Source organism: Argiope bruennichi, chromosome 9, assembly GCF_947563725.1.
Source record: "Argiope bruennichi chromosome 9, qqArgBrue1.1, whole genome shotgun sequence".
Lineage (NCBI taxonomy): Eukaryota > Metazoa > Arthropoda > Arachnida > Araneae > Araneidae > Argiope > Argiope bruennichi.
This window is the reverse complement of record NC_079159.1, coordinates 121149241-121168772: the sequence shown is the minus strand read 5'-3', so window position 1 is coordinate 121168772 and position 19532 is coordinate 121149241. Positions and strand designations below refer to the sequence as shown.

General features: G+C 29.8%; 1 protein-coding gene across 2 annotated transcripts in view; it reads right to left on the bottom strand.

The window, feature by feature from the left end:
* Positions 1–19532, bottom strand: part of LOC129983791 (adenylate cyclase type 2-like) — a 355856-nt gene that overhangs the window by 254176 nt on the left and 82148 nt on the right. For both annotated transcript variants that reach the window (XM_056093421.1, XM_056093420.1), the window contains exon 2: positions 15460–15524. The gene's annotated coding sequence lies outside the window, so the exon portion shown is untranslated. The remainder of the gene's footprint in view (positions 1–15459; positions 15525–19532) is intronic.

Here is a 19532-nt window from a genome sequence, read left to right as displayed (position 1 = left end):
CGTTCTTTTAGAAAGGACACAAGTATGAGAAAAGAACTTTATTTTCTTGATCACCATTCCAGTATTCTACGTAATGTTCAATTTTTCAAGTTTCTTTTCCTTTTTTTATAAAGTCGATTCGCAGCTGTCGATTAATTAAAATGGGCAACATTATTCGTGATTAGTATATTTCATTGAAGTCACGAGGTTTGGATGAGGAATCACTAGACAGATATTTACATATGACAGTTTTTCTGTATTGACTGTTTTCATTTCTGAAATAAATGCTTTTAGCCAAATTTGTGATTGGTTCCTCTAAATTTAAAAAAATCTCTGAGAAATTTGTTGATAGAAATATCAAATTTTACGTGTGTATAGATGAATGTAAGGGAAATATTTTATTAACTGAGTAATAAATAAATATTATTTTAGATTTATTATCCCAGTCCCTTTTATACTAAGGGACTGGGACAGTTTGAATTTTTCTGGCGCAAGAGCCATGGTTTTGACTATGTTGCGCCAAACGAGAAATTACATTATTAAGAACACGTAAGAATCTTTTTCCATCAACCTCTGTAAAAGACAAAGGGTATTCATATAATTTCCCTTCTTATTTAATGAAACTTTGTTACCTGTAGCAGGTGCAATATTTAAGATAATAATACTTTGTTTCGCTTTTTTTTGGGAGGGGGGACATTATATATTTGGGACACCCTTTTGGGGGACCCCTGTCTACCGGTAAGCTAGCATAAAATTCTAAATGTTTATATATGTAAGAAATTGATAATTTTTTTGTGGAAATATTGAATTCCAATTAAATGTATGAGGGAAATCTTGAACATAATAAAAAAACTATAAAATCTTCATGAATGAAAAAATAGATTTTCATATAAAAATTAAAGCAGTGCACTAAACAATCTTTTGGTAGTTAGTTAAGATCAAAATTATCTTACCATAATGCTCAAAGTAATAAAGTGTGACGTCGTAACAAAGTCCTGGGAAATTGATTTTAAGAATGGCATTGATATCTATGTTTACGAGCTACATTACGTTTAAATAGGCAAGTGATAAAAACTGATAACCGCCAAATAAAAGAATCATAATTTTTCCGCATGGTTGAAAAAATGCACTCTAATTTTGCTTATGATTAATTAATGCATCAAAATGTGGAAGCAGTTTACTTCCAGTATTTCGAAAGCGCCACCATAGCACTGATGAATCATAAAGCTTTTGTTGCAACTTTGAGAAACGGAGTATTTTACAATTTTACAATTGAAGCTTTCCAGTATCTTCTAAACACGATCTTAAACACCAAGTGTCTGAAGTTTGTTCGTTGGATGTACAGAAATGCATCTATCATTATTTCCACATTGCAAAAAAAAAAAAAAGAAAAGAAAGAAAGAAGGATGAACTTTTTTGTTTTGTATTCTTTATTGCCATTTATTTTTCATATTTCTAATGTTTATCTTCCCTACACAGAAAATGATATTTTTTGTTTTCTTTCACATCCTCTCACAGAGGTTGGAATCGTAAAAATTTTACACTTAGCTATAAAAGATTTATGAAAATCGTGAGCCCGAGATATATGCGATAACTGTTTTTAATGTCGCTAAGAATGAACTCACTTCTATTTTATTTCTAATATAAAACTATCCTATTTCAATTTATGAGTCGTATGAATCTTAAATCTTTCCTACGCTTTTCGAAGCCCAAACCCCGCCTAATTTACTGTGTCGGAGAGAAAACTAACGCTCAGAACTTCAAAAAGCAAGAAAATAAGCAAAAAAGCACCTCATCAACACTTTTTAGAAGAAGAGATAAATAACTTCTTAGAAATTTTACTTTTAATCTAAAGGTGAATCGTAGAAATTTCAAATTTAGAGAAAATTGAGAGCTAATATTAAGAATTTTTTATTATAGAATTACATTTTACGAAATGGATTAAATATCAACTAAGTAAATATCCAATTGTAAACATAAAATACCAATAATAATTGCTGAATATGTTTCACCAATATTGAAACTAAATTCTTTAAAATTATTTTAAGTAAGTTTTATTTGAAAAAATTTATTAAAACACTTTTATTGGATATCTAAAATTATTTCATTACACTGCAATCAATATTATTTTTAAGAAAAAATGTTATACCACTAATTCATTAACATTCCAATTCCTTGGGAAAAAGTTACTATCATAAGTAAACAAAGCTTAGGTATAAAAATTGTACAATTGTTATTAAATATGTGCATAAAAATTTGTTTCTTTTTAGAAATTTATTCCAAATTCTTTCAATTTGTTCAAATTTTTTTCGCTAATAACTTTTTCTATCTCTTTACATTTTGACAGAAATGAAAAGTCTCTGTCGTACTGAACAAGTGCATTGGTTTCGTGTTAAATTTCTGTAATTTCCTTTTTTAAAAGAAATTTCATTTTTCTATAAACACAACGAGAAATCATATTATTACTTTATTTATGTTATTGCTAACTATTTCTTTAGCCATCAATTCCTCAAAAACTAGATACTTTGAATGGGCTGATGTTGATAATGTTCTCAATTCTTCAGTAATGTTTCCTGAGAAGATTTTTCCAGATTTTACGTAGTCATAGATTAACCTTGTGGAACAGGATATTTCATCTACATTTCGCTCACCAATAGTAAAGTCTTTTTTGTTAGAAGCTTGCTCATAATGAATAATTAAAATAATTTTCAAAACTGTCCACACTTTTGTAAAATTATTGTTTTGAAATAAAAGATTTAAAAAAACCTCATTCAGCCTCATTTTCTTGACGTTAAACATCATCACATCGATTAAAGATGATTTGACTATCTTCGACACGAAATAAATCTATGTACTCCATGACAACAGCATCACATTCCTTTTCATCGTTCTGATATAACAAGAACACATAATAAGTTTACTTTACCAACGCACTTTTTTACTCGTGTATAATTTGACGGGGATCTGCTAAATAAGCATTGTTTCTAACACAAGCTACTTACCATCTTGTCTGAAAAGCACACCATTTTATTGAATATTTCTTTTCCGGAAAGCAAAGTGTTCAATAATTTGCTATCGTGCACTCGAATAAACAGACAAAAAAAACTTCTAGCGAAGGATTTTATTCCAAATTTGATAGAAATCTGCAAATTTGAGTCAATATGGCATAAAAAAAACATCTGCTTAATGCACAGCTCATGGATAGATATAGATTTCAAAACTTTGTTTTTCGGTGACTAAATCATGGATATAAGGCACAATTTGGAACTCAAATTTTTTGACAATTACAATTCTTTTTCTTTGAATACTTTATTTTTAATATTTTGGAAAGAGTAACAGGTAATCCTCTAAATTTGGTTTGCATTCATTTTTGGTAGCCTGGAACCGTTCAGTATTCACTGAAAGATTACATTGAATACACATTTTGCTGGTACATTGATAGAAAAGTTCTTAAACTCTTGAGAAAAATTATTTTTATTAAAAATGCTTAAGCAATTCACTTATGGCGATTCATTAAATGCTGAAACATAACTAAAAAGTGCTTCAAAAACGAGTAATCGTGTATAAAAAAGCAACGAGGAGTTGAAGTAACTGGTTTTTATATGAATACATAAAATAATTCCTAAAAATAAAGCAATTTTCTTCTATCTAAATAAGCAGAAACAAGTGAAAGAAGAATCAAGAAATGTATTAAGTGAAAAGTGAAACTGAAAGTAAGTGAAAGAGATATATTCTTTACATACTATCAATATTGCCCTAAACTGAACTCCAGATTCACTGAGGCCCATTGAACATAGACAGATCGTAGTAAAAAAAAAAAAAAGTCACATATTTGAGCAGATATAACGTGATTCTGCAGCAAAGTAAAATGGGGGGGGGGGGGTTCCCATTAAAAAAAATAATAATAACCATCTGAGTCTTAAAAAAAGGTACTCTTTAGGCACTTACAGGAAAGCAATAAAAAATAAGCAGAAAGACTTTAAATAACGATAAGCACACGAAAAAAACCCAGTAATTTTGTTATTTCGAAAACATAAAACTTATGAATATGTTTCCAACCTGTTTACATTTGAGATTTCATAATGAATGTATAAGACTGGGCTTTTAAATAAAATATTTTCTGAAGGTTTTAAATGATATCTCATATATTGAATATAATATGTGATAACTTCAAATAAAATATTATTAGATTTAAAAGACAACAAACAACTAAAAACTCTCTTCTCTTTAAAAAACCCCTCTAACGAAGATATATTTTACAAACATATAGTCAAGATTCTCTCAATAAAATATGCCCATTGCTTCCTAAAATAAAAAATGTTTTAACGCAATAGCAATAAGGAATTTGTTAGTCTAAGCAGATTAGTTTCATTCGGACTACCAGCTGTCTTTTGCATCCATTATTGCCAAAGAAGTCATTAGTGGTGGGAGACGACAATGGTGAAAAAACACGTCTTTTCCGATTTCAAACTAGTAAAAAAACCGCTTGTCCCCATCTTGAAAACAACCGAAGAGGACGAAATAAGACGTTTGTGCCCATTTGGAAGCTAATTTGATTTGCAGAAAAACACGTCTCAGGCGCTTGGAAGTTTAAACCTATTCGGCAGCACAACTTGGTGCAGATCTGCAATTTCGACAAACTTTTCGTTTGCGAATTTTCCATTGAGTGGTTTGTTTTCGTATCTATATATACTTGTGTATATAGAGATAAACAATATTTCAAAAATATTTTTCGGACTTATATATTTAGATATAGACTGACTGATCGAATATAGACTTAAATATTAGAGATTCCTCCAAATCTTGAGAGTGATTTTTTAAAATGGTTTACCTCTACACATTTCGTATTACAGAAACCAAAAACGGTTTCACCATTCTCACGCCATTTTGTTAATATATCCTCACACCCTTCATTTTGTCCGGGGACGACCCCGGGTACGCAGAAAGTGGCTTCTTTTTTTACGGTTTCGTTTTGAAAGGAAGTGGGTCGGCGTCCAGAATCGAAGTAAATGGAAACCTGAGAAAACAATCCCTTTCAGTGAATTGGAGGAAATTGGAGAAAAGAGAGGGCAGTTAAGAGCTCAACCGCCACAAAGGCAGACGGCGCCTTTAATCTGGTTTTCACTGCGGAACGTCACTGGAAGGAAACGAGACTCCTGATTGGATCGCATTGTTTGCCCAATCACCGTTGCCGGCCGTTGTCTGGGATTAGTTCTGGAAAGGGTTCTTGCAGAATATTGTAGACTCAAAACTCGACTTCAGAAAGGTTTTACGACTCAAATGTTTTTTTTTTTTTTTTTTTCTTTTGTACAGTCTTTTTCAGTACTTTAACGTAATAAACCTGGATTAAGATGCAATGTTAGTCCCAAACTTTTTAGCGAATTTTTGTTCTTTTATTGGTTTAAAAGGGAAGACTAAAAAACAGAATTTGTTTATCTGAAAACGACATTGATTCAGTCGATAAACTTAGTCGAAACAAATTTTGGTCCGATTTATTTGTCTTATCAAACTCGCAACCATATTTCAATATTTTTGTTTGAGATTTGATGTATATAGAGAAAGATTCATATTTCAGTTGTAAATACTAATTTTTTTTTAAATAAGAAAAATATTTCAGACCCTCTAATTTATTTTAACAGCATTTCTCATTTCATATCAGAAATATGTTAAAAGGAATATATGTTAAAAGATCTAATAAATAAATATGTTAAACGGTCTAAAATATGAAGTTTAATTGGTCAGAAATATAGTGAAAATGTTACTGAGTTTCGCAAAATTCGTAACTAAATTTGTTAATTCAAAGAGATGCATATGATACGCCATAATGATGTATGTGTGTGTGTATGTGTGTGTGTGTGTGTGTGTGTGTGTGTGTGTGTGTTCATTTTAAGAAATAGATGACCACACACAGCAATTAATTCTATTTATAAATGATGCAATTAATTCTATTATAAATGATGATAATAAATTCTATTTTAATAAATGATGCCATTAATTCTATTATAAATGATGATAATAAATTCTATTTTAATAAATGATGCCATTAATTCTTTTATAAATGATGATAATAAATTCTATTATAAATTAATTCTATTTATAAATGATTATATACTTAAATGTTCAATCCCATTTATTCAATTTATGACATTAAGACATTGAAAAACGGAAGAGAAAGAGCGGAACGGCGTCCTATCAATATGGTTGCTCGCGGTGAAAATAACGCGATTGAACATTATTTATTATATTCACCTATTGTAGAAGAAAATAAATAGAGACCTGAATATAATGCATTTATGTTTTTTTTAAAAAACCGTAAAAGAAAATAAACACCAACATCACATTAAAAACAAATTTTACAAATGATTTTCTGCCCTTAAAATATATAAAGCTAGATTTTGTAACCATTAGCACTCTTTGAAGCCCTTTTAAATACAAGGAAAATCCCTATATGAGTGACTCTTTAAATAAAATATGCATTCTCTTACATAATGCCAGTGGAGCTCCTTGGGTTGTGGCCATCTAATATAATGTCATATAAATACTAGTTAGTAATGTAGTAGCAGGAGATAAAAACAGCAACATTTTCGAAGCAAGGATTCGAGTGCCATTTACTTGTTTTCCGGAGGGTTTCCCCACAGTCGACCCCCAGATATTCCTGAAGGAATGCTCATTTTATCAGAGCTTCACTTCCCATAAAATTTAGTTTTACGCCAGAACAGTAATTACAAGATGCGCGGTACGACAAGAGAGAAAGGAATCAACTTTCTCGAAGGGATCATAAATTCCTAGCAGGTACCTGCTTTCCTAGCAGAAGGGAGTTAGTTTTGAATACACTTAGTTAGAGACGACAAGCTGTACGTGCAGCGCTAAAACTTTTCGAAGAGTAATAGGTTGATTTTTCATGGGCTTATAATATAAAACTCCTAACTCCGGAACTTATCAATATTTCGTATCATTTTTTGTTACAAATTTCGTTATGAAAAATACGGTGGTCTTTTTCAAAGCTATGGACTTAATTGCATATGATGTTTCGTTTTACATAATTATTCTAGAAACGGAGAAACGAACTATTGTTGTTTATAAATTAAACCAGCGGGACAATTTTCCCGCATACTCTCTAATAAACTTTGTCATGCCAAAGAGCACCTTGGATGACATTGGAGGACAATAGTTATGAAATATTAACTTTTGGCGTGGATTTAACATTTTTTCTGAATCTATCGTGTCATCCTTGAAGAGATTTTTGGCGATTAATTCTCGGCATGCGGTTAATAATATCAAAGATTTGATACAAAATTGCACTTGTAGTCACAAAATTCTATACCAAATTTGATATACTTAAGTCATTCTGTCTCTAAATTATCGCATTGACATGTTTCTGAAAATACAGATTGACCAATAGTTAACCCTTTGTTTGATTTGGCTCAAAATTTTAGAAGTGTCTACGCTATAGAAATTAAATCTGTGTATCGAATATTTCATCAGTTTGGCTCTCTTCGTTTTGCAGTTATCCTTTTTATTTATATTCAAATAGCCGGACAGACAGACAGCTCTGAACGGATTTCGCTCAAAATTTGAAAGAAATCTACAAATTTGTTAATAAGATTGCATACCAAATTCTCACCGTCCAGCTCAAAGCATTCGGGGATTCGCTTACAAAAATATCGGACTGTAATGTTGCGACCTACTCGAGATAATTGGGTATACTTTGTAATTTTGTATTTTTACAAGAAGAATATTATGTTATGTATGTTAGTTTATATAAATAAATAAATGTGATTATTGAAATAAAAATTAAAAGTGATTTCATTACAACATAGTTTCATATTACACATACTTTCTGTTTGACGAGTATACTCTCCATCGCTACATTTTTGCGACACAATTTAGATATGCATTTTCCGAAGAGGTCGAAACAGTTAACTGGTTAAACAATCAAAAGAATTGTTCTTAAGAATGATGAAATGCACTGATTATTTCAATGTTTCGGAAGACACTTAATAAGCATACAAAAAATGAGTTCTCTAGGTAAATTATCTGGAGATCTTTAATCTATTCAAAATAAAAGGTCACAGTTTTGAACATGAAAATATTCTTGCCTAGATTTTATCAAAAAACATTGGTTTACTTGATGTAGAATAACTGATGTCAGATTGCCAGCATGGAAGCTTTCATTGATGATTCTACAAATAAAAGACAGTTTTTTCTGAAGGAGTTACTCCAAAGAAGGCAAACTATTGTAGAATTCACAGAAAGATACAATTCCATTAATTTCCTGTGTCGCTGACAAAATAATATTCAATGAGGAATCTTCAAAACTAGATTATTTTTTGTAATATGACTGAATAAAATGAGTCTTCTTTCTAAGAGCGAAAGAAAGGCTGTTATGTTTATCAGGTGATGGAATTAATCAGACTGCCTATGGGCTGCGATTTGGAAAATTAATAAGAATAATTAAGGGAAATCGAGAAATACTACAAAATTAATTTGCTACTTAGAATAAACCGCTTTATAACTATTTTTTTAAATAAAAATGGAAATACAAGTAAGAAATTATATTTTTATGGAAGAAGAAAATCTTTCTTGGGTTACAAGATAAGAAGAAATAACTACTGAAGAGAAATTAAAGGCCAAATTTCAACAAAGAACTAATGAAAGTTCTGTCACAAAAGGAAACAAAATAAATAAAATAAGTTTTCACAAATAGCAATTCAATACAAATGAAAAACAATACTTAAAATACTACCGTTAATCGCACAAGTGATTCAAGATCTCTAAAAAATTCACATTAAAAGTTCTAACAGTTCTATTCACATTAAAAGTTCTAACAGTTCTATTCACATTAAAAGTTCCAACAGTTCTATTCACATTAAAAGTTCCAACAGTTCTATTCACATTAAAAGTTCCAACAGTTCTATTCATATTAAAAGTTTTAAATCTACATCTATCCATTAAAATCAGAGCTTTCATATAAAATTTTAAAAAATCAAAACTTTCGTCTCGGTCTCAGAAAAGAAAGAATTTGGGGATTTTAGTACTTTATTCAAAATATTCTTTGTGGTAAAACAACAATAGCACACTGTTTCTTTAATATCTCAATTAAGATTGTCTTTAGATGCAAACGAAACAATCTGTAAGAAAAACAATTATTAATAAATTAAGGTATAAAGTAAGGTATTAATAAATTAAGGTAATTATTAATAAATTGATGATGATTTGAAGCAAAAATATTACATTTTTGTTTTAAAGAATGAAATATTTACCTTAAATGCAAATGAAATATTTAAAAATTCCTTCTATTAGAAGACAGAACAAGCAAAATAAAATGTAAGTCGAAAGCCAAACACTCTTTCCAAAGCAAGGATGTGGGAATTTCTGCAAATAACCATCTTCCCAAATCTCGGGATCAAACATCAATAGACTGGAATTTTTTTTATCCAGAAGTTTAAATTATTTTTGCCTAGGTACACGGAAAGAAGTAATGTAAAAAAAAAAAAAAAAAAAAAAAAATCAAAATCTTTTCATGGAAAGGTGGGATGCGCGAGCAGGATAAAATCTGCATCTTTCATCTTATTTTGTGCCATGCAATTTCTGACAGACGAAGTGGGTACACTCCCCCACCCCCTTCCCCCACATATCGAACGTTTCTAGGGAAATTTTCATTCATGGAACTGTTGTGCGGGGACTGAAAGGGTTGTCGGAATTTGATGGCAAATAAACTTTCTTTTTAGAATGCAGATCTGCACCCTTCTTTTGTGCTGAAACTTGTCCAGGGGATTTGGTTTAGATTATATTTGTCTTGAGTTGTTGGAGTAAATTTTTTTGAAAACTCTAAGGAATGTTCTAGTAATCAATATGCGAAATAAAATTTAAAAAGGTGAATAATGCTTCAAATATAAAATTCTAATTGATTTTTTCAAAATCGATATGGAAAAGTGAACAATTAAATTAGAAAAATTAACAAATTACACCAGCGGTTTAAAATTTTTCTCTCTAGGTTTTAAAAAAATGTTTCCATTGGAAGTCAATGGTGATTATATCAATAAGTCACCTATCGATAATGTAGATCAGGGGTAGGCATTAAGTCGATTGCGATCGGCCGGTGAACCACCAATACATTTTGAGGTGACCGCCTTTCCTAAGACCTAAAATGCTGAAACTAAATTAAATATATTTATGGGACATTATCTCTTAATGATAACGAAGTTTTTCTTCAAAATGACATAATTATAAAAGTACGTAGTTCAGAACTTAAGAATAACTTTTGGCATTTAATGTCGGAAGTAAAGTATCCTAATTGTAAAACTAGCATATGCATTTAGCATCGTTCTTGGCTCAACCTTCTTGTGTGAATCTGCGTTTTCAACGATGAATATAATTCAGACAACAAATTGTCCCCATCTCACAAACCATCACTTAGAATTCAGTGCAAGATTAGCAGTTAGTAATTATATACCGAGATATTGGCGGACAGTATGCAGCCGAAGTTTTCTACTGACTATAACTACGATAACTAACTTTAGATGAAAATGATTTATTCTTCAATGTATTTTGAATTGTTTGATATTAAATGCATTATTTGATATTATTATATTTGTGGCAATTGTTATTATGTTTGTAGTTATGTAAATAAGTACATATTTTACATCTATCATTAAGTTATAATAAATACTATAGAACTCATCCTATCCCTTTAACTTTAACTCTCCTCCCCTTACTCTAACTCATCCTATAGACCCTTTTTTTATTTAGATTACCACATCTACGCCACTGGGTGGATCGCAACACCTTGAAAATATCATAAGTAGTCCGTATTCTGGAAAAGTCTCTCCACCCCTGACGTAGAGAATTGTATTTTAATTTGAGAAGAAATGTAGTTATTTAAGTTTAATAATTGCAGTAATAACATTGGTTTCCAAAGACATTTTGATTATTCGGTTACATTAAATGTTAAATTAATATTTTCGCCATTTTCTCGAACTCGTGTGGAAATTGATATGAGTCTTATCTTGGCTTTTGTTATATTGGTTGTTTTGTTGTATCTTGGTTTAATTGTGTATTGTTTGCCAACGGATTCTAAAACCCACTGCGCTTTTCAGTATGCGTTAGGATGCGTTTAATTCGTCAAAATAGAGGTGAGAGGAAAGATGAAAGGAGGCGATGTTTATATTTAACAATGAAGTAAACTCGGATTACTCATGGACTGAATTAAAATAAATTAATACGGTCAGAAACAACAAGATGTCCTCATACACATAAAAAAATTAAGGAAAAAGTATCTAATAGGGCGAAAAACAAGGTCAAAGAATGGCGAAGAATACCAGAAATGCACTCCTCCTTCCACGTCTCATCCCTTAGCAAGACAGAATCGTCGAAAAGTGGTCATCTCAGGATATGAAAACGAACGTTATTTATTATTTGTTATTCTTTCATCTTATATAGAATTCCTTTTAAGGAAATCGATTTAATCATGGCTGTCTCTTTAGCAGCTATTTTCTTATTAATTTATTTTTTTAACTTTATAGTTAAAATAATTTAGAACGCTGAAGAAATAAGAACAGAAAATATCTAAATGAATTCGATTTCATTTTTCAAAAACTGCATAAGGATTTTAAATGGTTGGAAATATTGAACGTTTCAATTAATTATTTCACTTTAAAAATCCTTTAAAAAATAATTTCCTCTCTTTTTCTAAAATTTTCCTTTTTTGGTTATTGAAATATTGTTAGGGAGAAAATATTACTTTTAACTTTTTATTTTTTAAAAGAAAAGTTTCTTAACGACCGGCATATACGATTTAATGGAGTTCATTTATTATCGAAAGAAAATAGAAATAGAGGTGAGAATCCTTACATTGAGATAACTTATATCATAATTAAAATTAATCTCGAGTCATTTTCAGAATTCAGATTTCGTCAATTATGAATTTTCATTTTCAGGTGATGATTATCTATCATTTTAATCCTCTCCCTATTTCTCTTGAATCGATTCTTTTAATCGATTCGAATCGGAAACAAATGCTTACCATTTTCAAAGTCAATCTGTACGGTTAAAACCAACAAATTGCCTTCTCCATAAAAAAAAAGCATCAAAATATCAACCACGCGTCTTGTCCCTTGAAAGACTATATGAGAATAATGGAGTAATAATAGGACTTCTAATTAGATGAACAGTACAAATCCATTACAACAAAAATAGCAGTGGTAATCTCTAATTCTACATTAAAATCAGCGTCCATATCCAGAAAATAGGATGCAGCAGCCATTAAAATTCAAATCGGAATTTTTCCATTGACAGTAAGATCAGCCTTTATGCTAATACCCTGGAAACTCTACACGACCTGCAAGAAATCCTAACTGAAGTTCAGAACGAATTTTATTCTGAGAACTTTCGAACTAACTCTCTTTGAATTCTTTTCTGAGGCCTGAAATGTTAAGTCTATGAACTATATTTGAGAATTTAACAGACTCCGGCTATGATGATACTATATTTTAATGTACAGTAGAAATGCTCACACTTTGTGGTGTGCGAAAAAAAAATTTCCTTCTAATCACTAGTAATGTATAAATGAGAGCTGATTTTTCTTTTTCTCTTTAATGTTAAAATTGTTTATTTGCTTCATTTTCTTTAAAGTGAATGTAGAAATGTTTAAAAGTAGTTTATAGTGTTTCTAAATCAGTTGTTAATTGCTCATATTATTTTTATTGTTTTCTTTTTTTAGTCTAACTCATAATGCTCATATTTATTTGTTATCAGCTCATCGTTTAAAGACCCATGTTATCAATTATGTTTAAACCTGACATTTTTAAAGTAACATAATTAAATTTATGAAACAAAAGGCCGTCTATTATAGAATAAGCAATGTAAAACTATTTGTTTGTAAAACAATTTTTTTTCTACGGAACAATAAAGTTGCTCGGGGGATAGTTTTCGTGTGAGGGCTTTTGGAAGTGCTGTTTCTTTCTTCAATTCCAGATCCATTCTACTCTTTTAAAGGAGAGGGCTCAGAAATGTAAGACAGCATTATACGCCATCAGATAAATGTCCCCCGAGAATTAGCGAACGAAAACCCTTGAAACACCTCCCATTTAAAATGGCTAATAATGGCAAGTCAAGTTTTATGCTTATGCTTTGCACCACTTGATCCAAACCCGCAGCTCAAAAAACTAAGCTAGCTTTGGCATGAAAGTTTAATTCCCTCATGCATTATTATGTTAGCCAGGAGGGAATAACTAGAGAAAGACCATTATTTGTACATCGTAACATATTTTAAGAAAATACAGTGCTTCAATTACTACCAAATTAAGATAATTCAATAAAATTAAGTTGAACTTCAGGTTATTTAATAAACTCAACAGAGATAATCTTTTATGATGCACCCAGAAAATTTCCTTTTGTACTTGTTGTGTGACTCTCATAAAACTGTGGCATATCTGATAAGCAAAAGATACAAAATGTTCGACATATTATATTATATTATATTATATATATAAAAGCAAAAGAGGTCTCCAAACCACCAAAAGTTAATTTTAAAGCAGATAACTATTTGGATCTTATATATAGGCAGTCTATAACAGTAAAGAAACAATCTCTCATAACAAATTTAAGTAAACAGGAGATAAAACTGATCGTAGAAACAGGGATTTGCAATATAACGGAGTCCCAATCACAAGCAGTAGAAAAAATTGTCAAATAGATTAAATGCTCTTCTAAGCAAATCTAGGACTTCAAAAAGCGAAATGTGTTCTTATATAAAGAATGTGGTCAGACAAATATCTACAAAGTTTGAGATGAAACATCATATCGTATCTGCAACTGTAACAGTTTAAGAATTAACATGAAATAAAATTATTTTTTATAAGGAAAAATGCACAATATTTTTAACTGAAGAATAATATTTGCGAACTTATTATAGTAAAATTCTTCCAAATTTAAAATTTTATTTCTCCTTTTCTAAAAATAAACTTAATTTTATAGAATAAAAAAATAAGATAAATCTAGTGAATTTTGAAACAGCTTTTATTTGTATATTACAAGAAGCTTGTTAATAAAAAAGTGAACTAAATGCAAATAAAATTTTTTAAAAAGAACTTTATTTTGTGAAAAATGGATAAATTTTTACTACAAATTTAATATGCTAAAATTTCATATGACTTAGATAACTTTTTTTTACTGTTAATTAACATTCAAAATATGTATATTTGTATTCAAAAATATGCTTCATTTTTTTACACTTGAAAACAAAAATTTGTTTTCTATTTACCTTTAAAAAAATGAAAATCTACATTTCTGATAGCAACAAAAATCTAAATTTGAGGTTCATTTCAGGCGACATAGTTCAATTGGAAGGATATTTTTCAATTTGGGTAAAACCTTTTTTTTTTTTTTTTTGGTAAATATGCGACTACGATGAGGACATTTTATTTCATTCAAATTTTGAGCCTCAAAATATAAATTGTTGATTTACCCTAATAGGCAAAACACTTTCAGGTAGAAGTCCAGTTTAATCGAAAACATTGGAGTAAGTAGCATATGTTAACCCTTTGCATTGTGATGGTGCTTCTCACTCACCTTTCAAAACGGTGCATAATTTTCTAATTTTTTATTATTATTTTTTTAATTTTGATTTTTTAAAAATAGCTAAAGTATGGTAAGAAGATTTAGATTAATTTTTCGGTAAAATTCAACTTAAAACTACAATAAATATTTTTTTTCATAACAATAAGCAAGTCCTAGTATTAGCTCAATAATTTTTCATCTAAATACTTTTCTGAGTGCAAAGGGTTATGCTATATGAATTCAGTTGGTTATATTGGATCTTGTAAGGGAATTTGTAATTTTTAAAATCGTACCGTATTAAAAAATATGTTAGTATTTTCTTAGTAAATAAAATTAGTTTTCTGTTATACAGAAAGCTGAGGCACATCAAAGTTTAGTAGTGGGTATATTTTTTTAGGAATGAATAAGGAACTTTTGTTGAAATGATATTAATGCATATACAATATTGGCTACTTTTACACAATAAATCTGAAATGGATTTTATTCAATTAGATAAATTCTGATAAGCGATATACCAGTGTAATTAGCCTATGCTTGGCAGCATTTTACATCTTGCTCTTTTCTGGTTTACATATTTTTACTGCCGAAACAAGAGAATAACAGAGTCTATGAATAAGAGTAACAGACAATATGAATTCAAACATTTCTCTGAGCACTGTATCTCGAGTAGGGATGTTTTGTAGAACGTTATTCTTTAAAAAGGTACATGAATATATCAAACCATACTCAAGATCAAATCAGAAAATGTTCTCTATTGCGTTTAATAGCGCAATACTTCATGCTAATTAAGCTACTAAATATTTATACTTCTATCAAATTATTTCAATTCAATTCAGATAATTAAGTTATGTCATTTTTCTATATACATGAATGCTGTAAATGAACTTAATAATGAAATAAATGAAATGCCATGCCACTTACTCGAAAAATATAGCTATTTACACACCGTATACTGAAACAATTTCTTTACACAGCCGTCGATTATCCTAGAAAGAGAACAAATAATTTATTAAATATAATTATTGAAACATTATAAAGCAATCATTTATCATCGAAAATCTATACACATAAAACGCTAACGTGCGTCGTAATCGAGCTTATTACTAATTGTCGAATGGCAACAATCAAATATAAACACAACATCATACGAATTTCAGACCGCTTTATTCATTGAACATATTTATAACTGTATCGAATCAAACGCTTCGCTTGGTTAATGAATGGAGATACAAAATATTATTAGACGTGTTCTGGAGATAGTTCGCCATGTCTCATCAAAGAGGACATTGTCAGAGGAAAGAAGATATAAAAGAAGTCAGGAAATAAGCTTCAAACAAAAGGCTCAGTCAAGTGCAAATATAGGTTTAACCGTTGCCAGATAAGTAATCGTGGAAATACTTAAGATTTATGTACGATTTCTCGCCAGGCACATTAAAATTGTGCTAATCGTCTAAAAACTCTCAAACTCTGCAATCCTGAGTGTATACCAGAAATGCTAACAAATGGCCTTCAAAATTGTAATAAAAATTGCCACAATTATATTTGGCAAGAAATCGTTCCAAAACATTTCAACTTTGGCACTTATATATTAATCTTAAATTTAGCCGTAATCGCTATGACTTGCCTACAGAATTTGATATTCATATCATCCAAAAAATGATCTTATAAAAATGTTTTTTATATTACTTAAAACTAAAAAAATTACCATTTAAATTATATAAATTTCCTTTTCGTACAATTTTTCATTTAAGTTTGATAATATTTTAATTCAATTCGATACACTATTTGGATCAATGTTTTTAAATGCTATGATGGAATTCAAACTCTCTACAAAAATATCCAACCACGTGCTTTTGTCAATCATTAAATCACTAGTAGCATTTTCATTTCAGTTTTTATTTCGTAATATATATACTTTTTAATTTGCAGTAAACTACAAATTAAAAAGTGTATATATTACGAATATATTATTCAATTGAATTCAAGTGTTTTTATCGCATCGAATTACAAATGAAAATTTTTTTTAAATGCATACCGTATTAATAATTAACAGCTTAAAAATCCAATAATATATGGGTGGAAATGAGTCGCCAAAGGCAGCTAAAATTCTAAAATAATCAAAAATTTGCAAGATTGTACGTAAAATATTTATTAAGAAAACTGCGTCCTTTTTCTGATTTTTGCATTACCAGATGTTTTTACAATATTCCATAAATTCCAATAAGTTCATTCGTTTTAAATATTCCATTCCATTTTTTAATTTGAATCTCGGCAAACTTTTAGAATTTCTTGCATTTCCTGATAGAATATTCGTGATGTGGGATGCATTGAATACAAAATTACATAAAAATGCCTCGCCAGGTACCGTGTTAATCGTTCAAATGGTAAACGAGGCACCCTCACGCACCTTTCTACGTCCTTATTCAAAAGGTGGATGCAGAAATCATTAACCTTTTGACATTGATTTACATTTCCCATTGAGGGATACTCTCCAACCCCGTGGTCAGTGTTGTCCGATTCCATTGAAGGCGATCAATGGAACTGCATTTCCCATTAGCAAATCACGTCTAACAAACGTCTGTTATCGTGGCGAATGCGTAATTAATAGACGAGACACGAGTTGGACTAACAATATATATGATCTGCAAGTGTATATAATGCCAACTGCAGCTCGCGTTTCACTAAGATTTCGATTTCATTATCTGTGCCGTGTATCATCCGGCTGAACATCTCTGGAAGAGTTTAAATGGAGACACGCTGCTGACTGCATTTCTAATTACATCGTTAAGCAGTACAAAAGACCTTTCGAGCTGGTGAAAATTCATCAGGATAGTTGTTATGACTAGATCAGCGAAACAGCATAATTTGTAAAGAGTATTTTGTGTTACGAGCAAAGCGATATTAATATTTAACATGGACTGATGTTACCAGAAACATCTAATATGCATCCTTTATCCATGAAGCCCTCCAATATAGTTCTTGAGAATAATTGTAAAGGTAAACTCCTGTGGAAACTTGAACCATTGCGCAGAGCCGAATTATTAAATAGGGGAAGTAAGCAACTGTCTATGGATACGCAACATTAGGGAGAATCGTAACTTCGATAGACTTTTTTGCGATATTTTCTGATTTCATTAGTTTTATGCTTCGATTAAATTTACAAGGACCACGCACTCGAAATGATTGAAATCAAATATCTATTAAATGCTAAAACATGATTAGAATATTCTTAATCAATTAATTATCTTTTACAAGCTTTTTATTATATTATTTCAAAACTTTGAGAAAAATTGCACTCCTTTAAATCTATAAAAAATGTCCAATTCTATAATTAGATAGTATTTAAAGTATTCTTAAAAGCTGCTGTTTTATTACTATTTTGTTTAAAGCTGCTTTAAATTTGAATCTTGAAATTTTTTTATATTAGAAATACTGTCACCAACTCTCTCGAAAGGGACCCGTAATTAAATACTTTGTCAAATTGGCAGAATTTGTTTCATAAAATTGCTTATACAAATAATTAAGATTAATTTTTAAAAACCTAGTTTCGGAAGTTAGAGATCGGAAATTCCCGCATCGCATTACTTAAAGGCCCCTAGAGGCACATGGGATATTAAGGGAGAAGGAAAAACAATGAACACATTAGAACATTTTTAAATTTTCCAACAATTCTCTTCGTTTTTAAATGTAGATGTATTTTCTTTATTCCAAACACATAAAAATAATGTTAATTATTACAAAAAAGATGTTTTATTTAAACAACAATGAAGATAAGTTAGAAAAGATTCGTATATAAAAAAATAATCTAACAAACATTAAACAAGGGTATAAGTTTTTAGAATAATAACATCAGCGAGATACTTTTATGCAAAAGAATATTTTATAATTCATTGATGTTAAATTTATCAATACATTTTTTGTGCAAACCTTCTTTCCAATAGATTCCTTGAATTAATAATATGATATTTTATTGGAGTAAAAATTTAAGGATAGCTGAATGAAACATCCTAAATGTGTAAAAGTGTATAATATTTGCAACTTTTATCATTTAACTTTTTCAGTTCTACAGAAATTGAACTTTCTGTTCTGTTTTCAAAATTCTTAGTTATCTATGACGTTCGTACTTGTTATTATGAATAAATTGCTTTTCATGGATAATGAAAAATAAAATAGCAAAACGAAAAAGCACAGAATTTCTAATTTTGATCACAATTTTAAATTTCAATGAAATAACCAATAATATAAATACTTATCATACGAAAATTGATCTGTGTCACAGTTACAATAAAGTACACTTTAGAAAACTTCTGTTATAAATTTTGTAGCAGTTATTCAGTAAAAATGCCATTCGATGCATCAGAAATCATAGGTCTCAAATCTTCAGAGAATTGCGATCTATAAAGTATTAAAAGAAAAAGCTTCTCAGTTTCCTAGCAGATAGTTTTTATCTGTTTTCTGAAATACTTCATTGAGCTGCATTCTTTAATTATCATATTCTTCAGAGCCTATAAGCAGTTTCACTGTGTAACGAAAGGAAATATTTCTTATCTGTTTTCTGAAATACTTCATTGAGCTGCATTCTTTAATTATCATATTCTTCAGAGCCTATAAGCAGTTTCACTGTGTAACGAAAGGAAATATTTCTTATCTGTTTTCTGAAATACTTCATTGAGCTGCATTCTTTAATTATCATATTCTTCAGAGCCTATAAGCAGTTTCACTGTGTAACGAAAGGAAATATTTCTTATCTGTTTTCTGAAATACTTCATTGAGCTGCATTCTTTAATTATCATAATCTTCAGAGCCTATAAGCAGTTTCACTATGTAACGAAAGGAAATATTTCTTATCTGTTTTCTGAAATACTTCATTGAGCTGCATTCTTTAATTATCATATTCTTCAGAGCCTATAAGCAGTTTCACTGTGTAACGAAAGGAAATATTTCTTATCTGTTTTCTGAAATACTTCATTGAGCTGCATTCTTTAATTATCATA